Genomic DNA, 14,326 nt, shown 5'->3' with positions numbered 1-14,326 from the left:
AAAAGTGTACTTTCAGGCCAGAGTCAGCAAACGAAAGTAATGGTAGGGAATTAATTTTGTTCATCTAAGGGCGTGATATTACATGTCTGCTGGTTTAATAAATACATTGTGTACAAAAATTGATTACCAAGAATGTAGTCGTAACAGATATGAAAGTTCCTGGCAGATCAAAGCTGTGTGCTGCATAGACGCTCGAACCTGGCACCATTACCTTTCCGGGCAACTGCTTACCAACTGAGCTATTCTTCTCACAGCTTTACTTCCGCCAGTATCTCATCTCCATCCTAGCACACTTTATTCTGAATTCATTCTGGTCGTAACTAGTCACGTTTATCAATAGTAACTCGTATGTTTTATGATCGCAGCAGCTTGTAAGCGTGGCCAGCCGTGACGCTACCGCCTGAACTGCCCATCTTGTAAACTCAGCATACTAACAATGAGACGACTCCTCTTTGTTGCTAGGATTTAAACTAAAAGACCTAGAGGCAACAATCGTAGCTAAAATGCAAGCAGGATTTTTGGGAATTGGAAAAGGAGGACCAATAGAACAGCATTGTGGTTGAGCCAGTCTCTTACACAGTAGTGCAGTGGACTTTTCAGCTCACAAGAACTCCTAGACACCTGTTATCGTGAGAACTTGACATTTTTGGAGCCCAAGGGTGTTCATGTAGAAGCAACCTATTACTCTGTGCGGTGTAAGATGGAATGATTACCGACTTAAATCGACGATTTCAATGTAAGACGAGGATTCGCAGTCCAACATGTTTTCATTCTGTTTTATGTTATGAACGCCGCAAAAGTCTTAGTATACTTTTTAGCGTTTGAACATCGTGATTTTGGCAACCTGATGAAGGTATCTCTGTCGCTCGAAATGTGCTGTTGAGTTATCTGTAGAACATGAATTAGTAAACATAATAGCTCCCACGTCATATTCTAGAAGTGGATAATATTGAAGTGGATACTCGTGTTGCACATTCTCACCGGGTACTTCACTCTCACTGTACCCCTTGCATCTCGTCACTGTGACCGCTGACATCTCGAGTGAATTAGGTACAAGACCGCAGGAGATTATGTTAGTAATTGAGGCCCTTCAATAACAAAAAGGCTTATGTTTGGTCCATCTACTTCTTTACTGTGACACCAATCAAATGCTTTAGACTTTAATTAGAAAAACTTCTCCTGTATTGTGTACAGAGTGAGGCGGCGTTCTGGTTAAAATTCTGGGACTCACGAACTGCAAAATCTTTTCGTTGATTAGAAATCAGTTGTCAAAGTTTCTGCACTTCAGGTAGCAGTATATACTAAGAATATAATACAATCATGGGTTATTCGAGGTTAAACTCAAGATTTTCAGCTTGTAGTTTCCCATTAGATCCCAGAATTTGAACTCCTTCGGAGAATTTCGCATTTATTAGTTATAATTGGAAAACTATCTCGCACATTAATGTTGCTGACAAGGATAGTGTACAGACGAACAGCAATAAAAGTCTTGCATCCAAAATTTTAACAAGAATAATTTCATATGAATACATCAATAAATTGTTGAGCTCAAAAGTTTGAAGATTTTCTTCTTTACCAAGTAATTAGTCATTTCAACTGAGACATTAGTTTACACCTCATGTTTACTTTGTATCTCTCTTTTATCGTTTACTAGCTGAGAAACCTGACAGTGAGCAGGTGTTTATTAATTCCTGTCTTCTATTAGTCCATCTCATCCTCCCTCTTTTCTCTGTCCAAGCCCTCCTTCACCGTCTCTCTGTCCACCTCCTTTTGCACCCTTTCACTGTCCATCTTCTCCTTCCACATCTAACCACCTTCTCGGCCTGCCTCACTCTACACATTCCAGCTCGCTCTATTCACCTCTCCTCTGTCATGTCTCTGTCCCTCCTCCCCGTCACCTCCACCCCTCCCTCTACCTGTCTATCACCACTGCCTTCCCTTCTGTCCTTCTCCCTCTTCTTCTCTTGTCCTTCTCCTTCTCTCACCTGTGTCATCTGTTCCTTCCCCCTCTGTATCTCCTATTACCCATCTAATCCCATCTCCTCCCCCTCTCTTGGTCAATCCCTCCTCATACTCAGTCTCTTCCTCACCATCTGTATGGCCATTTTCTCTTACCTATTTCCCTGTCCATCTACTCCTCCCACTCAACCTGTTCATTTCCTCCCCATTTCATTGTTTTTCCGTCCCTTCTGCCATCTCTCTGTTCATCTCCTCCTCTTCCCTTTCTCTATCTAGTTCCTCATCCACCTCTGTCTGTTCATCTCCTCATCCTAATCTCCCTGCCTGCCTCTTCCTCCCCCTGTCTCTGTCCTCTTTCCTTTCTCTGCCCACCTCCTCGTCTCTCTCTCTCTCTCTCACTCTCTCTCTCTCTCTCTGTCGATTTCCCCTCACCTATTTCTGTCCATTTCTTCCTCCTATTATCTGTGCCTGCCTACTCTTTCCCCTTCGCCGACTGTCCATCTTCCCCACCTCCGAACCCCCTCCACTTCACCACACACACCCCATAACTAGGCAGATGGTGCTTACCTCTACACATACCTTTCCAGATTGTAACTAATATATGCACCACATTTTGATTGAAAACGTTACAGGGGCTTAGGATGAACATTTTACCTGTGGCTTTGCTCGCATACTTACATGTTTCATTTTTACTCAGCCTTATGTTTATAACGTCTTATCTCCTGAAGTATGTGCTCTGTAATGATATAATTTTGTAAGGACCTTCAGCGGCATATTTGGATACGTGCTGCCAAACATGTTGCGAATCGACTTAATAGCAAAGAAGTAATGAATTTAAACATCGTGCAGTAATTTTTCCCTCATTCAGTGTTTGTTTGGTCGTATCTTCAGAACTAAGTGTTGAACGATGCTTTAGTTTCCCTGGTACATTCATTGATACATGTTAATACCGTCTGCAAAATGTGTCTTGAATATAATTAGTAGTAAAGAATTAATAAGCTGAAACGTCATACTTCATATAGCAGGTTACTGCATGAAGTGCGAAAACGCAGTATGATAAAAACTTTTTTACTGTCATCATTTTGTCGTGGTCACCAGCGAGGAGAAGTGTGATAAAAGGCTGAATTGTGTATAAAGTTTTCCGTAAGTCTCTAAGTACTCTCATTCTCTAGTATTGGATCACTAAAGTACGTGTATTCTCGTGTCGTGAAACACACTGCTTTTTCATCCCTACCCTTACTCCTTTGACAGTTGGTCAATTCTGGCCGCCATAGTGATTCTCTACAGACAGTAAATGAAATGTGTACGAAGTTTGGTTGAAATCGGTCCAGTGGCTTAGGAGGAGATGTGGAACATACATACTTTATTTGATCAAAACTATCCAGACAGCCAAAAAAACATACGTTTTTCATATTAGGTGCATTGTAATGTCCCCTACTGCCAGGTACTGCATATCAGCAACTACGGTACTCATTAGACATCGTGAGAGAGCAGAATGGGACGTTCCGCGGAACTTACGGATTTCAAATGTGGTCAGGTGATTGGGTGTAGTTTGTGTCATACGTCTGTACGGGAGATTTCCACTCTCCTAAACATTCCTAGGTCCATTGCTTCCGACGCGACACTGAAGTGGACACGTACAGCACAAAAGCGTACAGGCCGACCTCGTATGCTGACTGACAGAGACCGCCGACAGTTCAAACGGGTCGTAATGTGTAATAGGCAGACATCTATTCACACCATCACACAGGAATTCCAAACAGTATCAGGATCCACGGCAAGTACTATGACAGTTATGTGGGAGGTAAGAAAACTTGGATTTCAAAATATGGCTCTAAGCACTATTGGACTTAACATCTGAGGTCATCAGTCCCCTAGATTTCGAAACTACTTATACCTAACTAACCTAAGGACATCACACACATCCATGTCCGAGGCAGGATTCGAACCTGCGACCGTAGCAGCAGCGTGGTTCCAGAATGAAGCGCCTAGAACCTCTCGGTCACAACGGCCGGCTTTGGATTTCATGGTCGAGTGGCTGCTCATAAGCCACACATCACGCCGGTAAATAGCAAACTACGCCTCGCTTGGTGCAAGGAGAGTGAATATTGGTCGATTGAACAGTGGAAAAACGTTGTGTGGAGTGGCGAATCACGGTACACAATGTGGCGATCCGATAGCAGGGTGTGGATTGGGCGAATGCCCGGTGAACGTCATCTGCCAGGGTGTGTAGTGCCGGCAGTAAAATTCGGAGGCGGTGGTATTATGGTGTGATCGTGTTTTTCATGGAGGGGCTTGCACCCCTTGTTGTTTTGCGTGGCACTACCACAGCACAGCCCTACATTGATGTTTTAAGCACCTTCTTGCTTCCCAATGTTGAAGAGGGATTCTGGGTTGGCGAGTGCATCTTTCAACACGATCGAGCATCTGTTCAGAATACACGGCCTGTGGCGGAGTGGTTACACGACAATAACATCCATGTAATGGACTGGCCTGTACAGAGTCCTGACATGAATCCTATAGATGTTTTGGAACGCCGACTTCGTGCCAGGCCTCACCGACCGACATCGATACCTCCCTCAGTGCAGTACTCTGTGAAGAATGGGCTGCCATTCCCAAGAAACCTTCCAACACATAAGTGAACGTATGCCTGCGAGAGTGGAAGCTGTCATCAAGGCATTACCGATGGAGGGCGTCACGAACTTGTAAGTCATTTTCAGCCAGGTGTCCGGATACTTTTGATCACATAGTGTACACACATATATACTGTAAAACCGTTTTTATAATTTGTATGGATTTTCTGTTTTAGATGGAAGCGTATGCTTGTGCACGGGGAAAAAAGAGAGAGAGAGAGAGAGAGAGAGAGAGAGAGAGAGAGAGAGAGAGAAACCTTAACATTGGTTTCAGTAAAAAAAGGTATTGATAAAGAAAATATTCTTGCCGTAACATAGATACGCAAACTTATGCTACACAGACTCGGTTAAAAACAAATCACCACCACCACAACCCGTACCACCACCTCAAGTGGTGGCATGCAAAACACAAAACTGCAAGAAGAGTCAAGCCACACACAAATATTTGGTAGTTAATTTAGTAGTTTGGTTCACCAGTAGCTCAAAACCTTTTAAGACATGGGCTGGAGGTTATGAAAGCTTTATTCCCTTGCCTTTATAGTTAATGTGACAAATGTATGTTTGTTATTGGCCTTCTAATGAATCAGGCAGCCCTTTTCTTGTGTTTGCAAATCGGTGTTAGGTTTCAAGTTGTGCTGTTTTCGAATATCTGAAAGTCACTTTCTGTGAGATTAAAAGGTGTTCTCCAGATTGAGATTACAAACCGGATGTTTCCATTGTGCGAGGATTCTGTTCGTAACTCCCATTTATGGCACAGCTACTATTAGACATTTCCATTTCTATACATTGCGTTATAAATCAAAGCGACTGGTTTAACAGACCATTAAGCGAATGTATAATATTGCAATTATTTGTTTGCAATTTCTGGAAATTATGTAGTTGTCTATAACGATCTCACAGAGGCGTTGAAACACTTATTGGTGGTAATATGAACAAAACTGGGTTTTGGAAACGGTGATACCTCGTAATACATGGATTAGCATCACACATCGTAATACGCAGGGTGGCGTGTATTGTGTCTAGCAACAGCTGCGCATGGGTATATAGCTGAATAAGAAGGAGCCAGAGAAGTAGCATACCATGCAGCACTGGTCTGTAGAGATGCGAATTGCGACGGTGGAAGCTAGCCGGCCGAAGTGGCCGTGCGGTTAAAGGCGCTGCAGTCTGGAACCGCAAGACCGCTACGGTCGCAGGTTCGAATCCTGCCTCGGGCATGGATGTTTGTGATGTCCTTAGGTTAGTTAGGTTTAACTAGTTCTAAGTTCTAGGGGACTAATAACCTCAGCAGTTGAGTCCCATAGTGCTCAGAGCCATTTTTTTGACGGTGGAAGCCTTTATGAGAACTATGATCATTATATGTGATAAGCATCGCCATTTTTCTGTACCCGAGAGGCATCGTTTTCTCTTGTGGGTAAGTGCAGAGTCGGTATAAGTGTTCTGGAGCGGCAGTCAACAGGCTGGGTGAGACGTTTTCGAACGTGTGAGAATTTGGAATGTCCAAGTCGTTCAGCAGGGAACATTACAAATTTCGCGTTCATTCGGCAACTTATTGAATGACTGGAAGTTTCACTGCGTGCAAAATGTAGATGGTTCAAAACTAGATACATATCGATAGGCGAAACAGACTCGTAGAGTGGCTCACACGACACGTGAGAATGTGGTTATACTCGGACAAACGTTTCAAACACATGTAATATCCCACTTTGGCGATGTGACGTCGCCATTGCGTTATCGAAACATAACAGCTCTCGGTGACTTTCTCTGAGGTCTTTACCAATCGTTTGCAGGTGATTTGAGAACTTAGAACTGCCACTTGTCGTGAAATAAGCACCATTCCGCAGGCTATGCTAAAGCATGTTATGGAAGCCTTCCTGCGTTCTTAAGTAGTGCATCCAGGATAAGGGGGAAAACTTGAAGGAGGAGTTCTGGCGATTCTGAATTTATGTCCTTATTTTTCATAACTGTTTTAAACTGATATGAAATGGCTGCATGAAAAATGTGAAGAAACCCAAAAAAGGAATGATAGTCGGAAGGACTGACTCAGCATATAGGAAAGTCACAACAACCTTCGGTGAAATTAAAAGTAAGCACGGTAACATTAAGAGCGCAACCGGGATCGCATTGTTAAATGCAGAGGAGAGAGCGAATACGTCGAAGGAGTACATCGAAGGCCCGTAAGAGAGAGTAGATTTGTCTGATGTGATAGAAGAAGTAAAAGGAATCGATATAGAAGAGATAGGGGGATCCAGTATTAGAATCAGAATTTAAGAGAGATTTGGAGGACTTACGATCAAATAAGGCAGAAGGGATCGATAACATTCTATCAGAATTACTAAAATGATTAGTGGAACTGGCAACAAAACGTCTGTTCACGTTGGTCTGTAGAATTTATGAGTTTGGCAATATACCGTCTGACTTACTGTAAAATATCATACACAAAATTCCGAGGACTGCAAGAGCTGACAAATGCGAGAATTATCGCACAATCAGCTTAATAGTTCATCCATCCAAGTTGCTGACACGAATAATACACAGAAGAAAGGAAAAGGAAATTGAGGATGTTTGGATAATGGAAGCAAAACTAAAGAGAAACCAAGACACATTCATAGGATTTGTCGACCTAGAAAAAGGGTTTGACAATGTAAAATGGTGCAAGATGTTCGAAATTCTGAGAAAGATAGAGGAAAGCTGTAGGGACACACGAGTAAAATACAATATGTACAAGAACCAAGAGGGAATGACAAGAGAGGACGACCAAGAACAAAATTCTCCGATAAAAAAGGGTGTAAGACAGGGATGTAGTTTTTTGTCCCTACTGTTCAATCTATACAACACAGAAGCATTGATGGAACTAAAAGAATAGTTCAGGAGTGGAACTGAAATTCAAGGTGAAAGGGTATCAGTGATAAGATTCGCTGATGACATTGGTATCCTGACTGAAAGTGAATATGAATTACATGATCTGTTGAATGTAATTGACTGTCTAATGAGTCCATAATATGGCCTGAGATTAATCGAAGAAAGACTAAAGTAATGCTAAGTAGCAGAAATGAGAACAGTGAGAAACTTAACATTAGAATTGATGGTCACGAAGTAGATGAAGTTAATGAACTCTGCAGCAGAATAACCAATGACGGACGGAGCAAGAAGGACATCAAAAATGGTTCAAATGGCTCTGAGCACTATGGGACTCAACTGCCGAGGTCATTAGTCCCCTAGAACTTGGACATCAAAAGCAGACTAGCATCGGCTAGAAGGGCACTCCTGGCCAAGAGAAGTCTACTAGTATCAAACATAAGCCTTAATTTGAGGAAGAAATTTCTGAGAATATACGTTTGGAGCCCAGCATTGTATGGTAACGAGACACGGACTGTGAGAAAACCGGAACAGAAAAGAATCGAAGCATTTGATATGTGGTGTTACAGACGAATGTTGAAAACTAGATCGACTGATAAGTTAAGGAATCAGGAGGTTCTGCGCAGAATCGGAGAGGAGAGGAATATGTGGGAAACACTGAGAACGAGAAGGGACAGAATGATAGTACATCTGTTAAGACATCAGGAACTGACTTCCATGGTACTAGAGGGAGCTATAGAGGGCAAAAACTGTAGAGGAAGACAGAGATTTGAATACATCGAGCAGATAATTGAGGACATAGGTTGCATGTGCTACTCTGATATGAAGAGGTTGCCATTGGAGAGAAAATCGCGGCGGGCCGCATCTAACGAGACGGAAAACTGATGATTAAAAAAATAAAAAATTAAATTACAACCTGTATTATGGATGTTCCCATTATCATTTAAATTGGTTGATGCAACATTCACCCCCTGTAACTGGATAAAAATTTGACCATTCTACAAAGGAAAACGGCGTAACACACAGTTATATACGCTGAAAAGCCAAAGGAACTGGTACTGGGATGCGTATTCAAATACAGAAATATGTAAACAGGCAGAATATGGGGTCGCGGTTCGCCACGCCCATATGAGACAACAAGTGCCTGGTGTAGTTGTTAGAGCGGTTACTGCTGCTACAATGGCAGGATATCAAGATTTAAGTAAGTTTGAAAGTGGTGTTAGAGCCGGTGCACACAGCATCTCCGCGGTAGCGATGAAATGGGGGTTTTTCCGTACGACCATTTCACGACTGTACTGTGAATATCAGGAATCCGGTGAAACGTCAAATCTCCGACATCACTGCGGCCGAAAAAAGATCCTGCAAGAACGCGACGAACGACGACTGAAGAGATTTGTTCAACATGACGGAAGTGCAACCCTTCCGCAAATTGCTGCAGATTTCAGTGATGAGCCGTCAACAAGTGTCAGCTTGCGAACCATTCAACAAAACATCATCGATATATGCTTTTGGAGCCGAAGAGCCACTCGTGTACCGATGTTGACTGCACGACAGAAAGCCTTACGCCTGTCTGGACCCGCCGACACTGACATTGAACCGCTGATAAGTGGAAACATGGTGCCTGGTCGGACGAGTCTGGTTTCAAATTGTATTGAGCGGTTGAACTTTTAGGAGTATGGAGACAACCTCGCCGGCCGGTGTGGCCGTGCGGTTCTAGGCGCTTCAGTCTGGAACCGCGTGACCGCTATGGTCACAGGTTCGAATCTTGCCTCGGGCATGGATGTGTGTGACGTCTTTAGGTTAGTTCGGTTTAAGTAGTTCTAAGTTCTAGGGGACTGATGACCACAGATGTTAAGTCCCATAGTCCTCAGAGCCATTTGAACCATTTTTGAGACAACCTCATGATTCAATGGAACCTGCATGCCGGCAGGGGACTGTTGAAGCTGGTGGAGGCTCTATAATAATGTGGGACGCGCGCAGATGGAGTGATATGGGACCATTGATACGTTTAGATACGACTCTGGTACGTAAGCATCCGGTCTGATCATCTGTATCTATTCATGTCCATTGTGCTTACCGATGGACTTGGGCTATTCGAGCATTACAATAGTTGCAGAGTGGCTCTTCTGAGTTCAAACACTTCCGCTGGTCACCAAACTCCCCCGAAATGTTCATTATGGAATATATCTGGGATGCCTTGTAATGTGCTGTTCAGAAGAGATTTCCACCCCCTCGTCCTCTTTCGGATTTATGGCCAGCCCTGCGAGATTCATAATGTCAGTTCCCTCCAGCACTACTTTAGACATTAGTAGTGTTCATGGCACGTCGTGTTACGGCACTTCTGCGTGCTCGCGAGGACGGTACACGATGTTAGGCGATGTACCTTTTACTTCGGCTCTTAAATGTACATGAAACTTAAGGCAGTTCGGTGCTAAATTACGGTTATAGATAATTCATTAACAGACCTTCGAGTTCAGATTGATTTTGCTCCACTGGTTGTGCACTTTGTTAATGACAGAGATGTAATTCCAACTCCATAGCCATTCTTAGCGTCACAGTGTACATTTATCGCATAAATTGAAGGGTACGTATTAGTGAGACTTGCCCCATACGATATAAAGTTTTTTGAAGTCCAGTACGCGAGTAGTTCTCGACATCCTTCGCCATGTGTTTGGAGCTTTATCAACCAAATTTGTCGTAAGTTTTGTTCACAGTGATATACTTCTTCCAAGTGAGGTGCCAGGTGTTCCATTCCATGGCAAAATTCAGTTCTATCTTTACTGTAAATCTTTTGATTGGTGTGATGCGATTCTCCATAAATTCCTTCCATTGGCAACCTCTTCGTCTCCGTTATCACTGGTATGCTAAATCTCAATTTCTTTTTACCTCTTGCAGTCCAAGTTATTCCCTGTTTTGTTAAGTCCTATTATCCTATCTCTTCTTCTTGTCAATGTTTCCACACGCTCCTGACCTCGCCTTCCTTACAATAAACCTAGTTTTCAATATCCTTGTGTAGTATCACATCTCCAACGCTTCGAATCACTTGTTTTAAAGTTTTTCCTCAGTAGGTGACTCCCCTTCATACAGTGTTGTGTTTCAGATGGGAATTCTCAGAAGTTTCTTCCTCCAATGATGACCGATGTTTGATACTAGTAGACTTCCCTTGACCAGCAATGCCCTCTATGCCTGTGCTAAGATGCTTTTTCTGTCCTTTCTTCGTCCGCCAAATACTATTTTGCTTGCAAGGTAACAGATTTCCTTAACTTCATGTACTTTGCGGTGTCTAATTTTGTTGTCAGTTATATTGCTATCTCGTTTCTGCTAATCCTCACTACTCTTATCTTTCTTTCGTTTACTCTCAATCCACGGTGTGTTCATAAGACTGTTCATTCCATTTAAAAGTTCTCGCAATTATTCTCATTTTGACAGAGGATAGTAACGTCGCCAATAAATGTTGTCATTGATACTCTTTTACCCTGAATATCAATCGCATCCCTGAGCTTTTATTTGTGTCATTGCTTCTTCCCTGTGTCGATAGGACAGTCGTTTTGGAAAACTGCATACCTGTCCTACATCCATTCTAATCCGACCACTTCGTCTTTGGTTTTCCAGTCCGTTATGCCCTGTAATTTACATATGTTTCTCTGAGAATACCAAGTAACTTGACCAATTTTACTTTGTCGAACACTTTTTCTAGTTCGAAAACCCTATGAACGGGTCTTGCTCCCATTATTAACTGCAACATCAGAACTGCCTCCCTTGTGTCTTTATCTTTCCTAATGTTAAGCTGATCATCATCAAACACATGCCAAGTTTTCTTCTATTTTGCATATGTAAATGTAATGCTTCATCTTCGACAATCGGGCATGAAATGTGCACAGTGGTCAGCTGCATCGCCGACAGATCGGAGCCGCGCGGGATTAGCCGAGCGGTCTTGGGCGCTGCAGTCATGGACTGTGCGGCTGATCCCGGCGGAGGTTCGAGTCCTCCCTCGGGCATGGGTGTGTGTGTTTGCCCTTAGGGCAATTTAGGTTAAGTAGTGTGTAAGCTTAGGGACTGATGACCTTAGCAGTTAAGTCCCATAAGATTTCACACCCATTTGACATTTTTTTGACAGATCGGAAAGTTTTTCATTTTCTTTATAGGTAGTGACACCAAATTTTATGAGGCAGGCAGTACTTAATTTTGAAATAGAAGCAGTTGTGGACCTTATACGACTTGGGACAATAATTTTCGACCATATATTCATTTCCAGAATTAATTTTTCAGTTTGCAGAGGAGTGTGCACTGTTTTGGTACATCCTGGCGGATTAAAACCATGTACCGGATACTGTATGGGCTTCTAGTCTCGAAGTTCTAGAACATTGACACATTGATAGATCCGCTGAAATTTTATGTAACAGCATAGTTTCTCTGCAAGGACACCTCTTCGCTATCAGAATTATTCAAATAGAAGGAAAGCGCGAAGTGATACGGAAAGTTCTTTATATATTTTAAGCGGACTATTGAGTTGAAATACCGGCTGCTGTGACCGCGCGGTTCAAGGCGCTTCAGTCTGGAACCGCGCTGCTGCTGCTGCTGCGGTCGCAGGTTCGAATCCTGCCTCGAACATGGATGTGTGTGTGTGTCCTTAGGATAGTTAGGATTAAGTAGTTAACTAGGGGACTGATGACCTCAGATGTTGAGTCCCGTAGTGCTCAGAGCCATTTGAACCATTTTTTTTTGAGTTGAAGAACAAGACGACTGGCGAGGTGCCAGAACAAAAGGGTATTCTGTGGACAAATATTTATTCGCGTTCGTGACTGATGACTACTCAACGATGGCGATGAATAGGAAAATCTTTTGTAGTGTCTGTGTCTGAGTGCTCGATAAGGAAATATTCTGTGACTTACGCTAGCAAGAGCTGCAGAAGGGCTACGCTGTCAACGTGTTTCGTTGTGAACGGTGCATTAATTGAGTGCAGCTACAACTTCGACGAAGTAATGGGGGCGCAATGTAGCGCATCCGGTGCTACTCAATGTACAGCAACCTGTCACAAGTTTCGACCGCTGTACACGAACGCTGATGGTCGCATGGCCGCGACTGGTATACGAAATTGCTAAAAATTTAAGATTTTTTGAGTCGTTAATCACAGTGGGTAATAGGAAAGGAAATGTTGGTGAGAATTAATGTCGAAGATCTGAGTGGGACAATACAGGTTATGTGGGCAGTACCCTAAAATTTATGTTGCTACAGAAAAGTGTAGTATCTTACTCCTCCTCAGTAGTTCTAATACAATAGTTTCTTTGAAGACACACTTGTGGCATTATTTAGGTAAGTTTGGCTCCCTCTGATTTGGTGCGAGGCTCAAGTGTAATTGCGCTTATCTACGGTTTCATGGAGCCCCTGTGCTTTCTTGCAAGTTCAGTTTCTTTTCTGTCTTAATTGGCCTACCACAATAAATCCTTTCCCAGTTTAAGCACTCGATATCCCACCATCATCTGTGTATTGGACGGAAACCTTGCCGTGCGCATCATGTAATCAGCCGCAACAATATCTGGTCACAAGCAAAAATGTGATAGGACGGGGGGGGGGGGGGTGGTGATGGGGAGGGGGAGATAGGGAAGGTTAATAGGATAGGTATCCGCCTCACTTGGCCTTAAGCAATCACCTTCCCCATTCCGCAACACTCATCCCTCCACTACCACCACGGCCACAGCCAGTTACATGCCACGGTAAGCCTGTTCAGAGTTTCAGCACACTGGGAGTGAGCGAAAGGGATTGTGCCGGACGGCTAAGACTTGGCGTCGCCATAAACTCGAAGAGAAACATTTGATGTAATAGCAGTTGGAGCGCTCCAATCCTTGACCCTCAAGTAGCGTAGAGCCATTTCGTGACTTCATAATCTATCTCCTTCAAGTCTCGCGGTGGAAGTTTTCTCGTTGACAGTCCTTGCTCTGCATAAACATCGTCTTGCACATCTACCTGCTCTGCTCTTATCTCCCCATACTGTGTGATGTAATTTTCTGTCACGTAAGCAGCTAGCATGCTGTTCAAATCTCTGTAATTTTTACGCATTATGACCCCAGTGCGAGACTCTTCGATATAGCATTAAGAAAGACCATTCCATATTCTATCCTGTCTATTGTACAATCACTGCCATTTATACCACGGTCAAATGATTCAGTTGTTTGTCATTTTCAGATACGTACTACTATCATCTTAAATTTTCGCCTTACCTTTTTTGGGTGTACAGAAATGTACATGTCAGTTTAATACCTAACCGGTAAACTCGAGCCAGAATAACACTCCATATCCATCAACGCTTTAAAATAACGTTACTGCTGCATCTAAATCACGTAAATATCTGCGACACTGTGTAAGCCCCAGGGAAACAATATTTTTACCGACTGATCTCTATGACAGACACCTGACTGAGATGTCGAACGAGGTTATTATTTAATCAAGAGACGCAATTTTAGTCTAAAGGCGATTAAAACGAAGAGATAACTGGGCCATAACAGAGGAAAATCTGTTTCGTTAAAACGGAAACATCGACTCAGAAAGCTTAAGTTCGCTTTCCCTGCCAAAACAGTCGAGCTTTGGGAAACCAGAAAGCGCCATTTGTAAAACGGCCTGTGAAAGCCCAAACAGACTGCGCAAAATTCACAAAGCTGCACCGTCCGTAGTTTTGTTCCGTTCATAATGCATCCCGCTCTCGAAAGCCGCAGTCAGGCGCCCGTGTTCCCCTATCTACCACTGACAGGCAAAGCCTCTAGGTGTGTTCAAATGTAAACAGGCACAGCGTACGCCATATGAAGCGATGAGCTCCCACTTGTAAATACGTAACCGCACAGAGAAGCTCTATGAGTGATGAATGCGCTGTGGCTGCGTATTTC

This window comes from Schistocerca nitens, chromosome 7 (assembly GCF_023898315.1).
Source record: "Schistocerca nitens isolate TAMUIC-IGC-003100 chromosome 7, iqSchNite1.1, whole genome shotgun sequence".
In the NCBI taxonomy this organism is placed as follows: domain Eukaryota; kingdom Metazoa; phylum Arthropoda; class Insecta; order Orthoptera; family Acrididae; genus Schistocerca; species Schistocerca nitens.
This window is presented reverse-complemented; position numbering follows the sequence as displayed.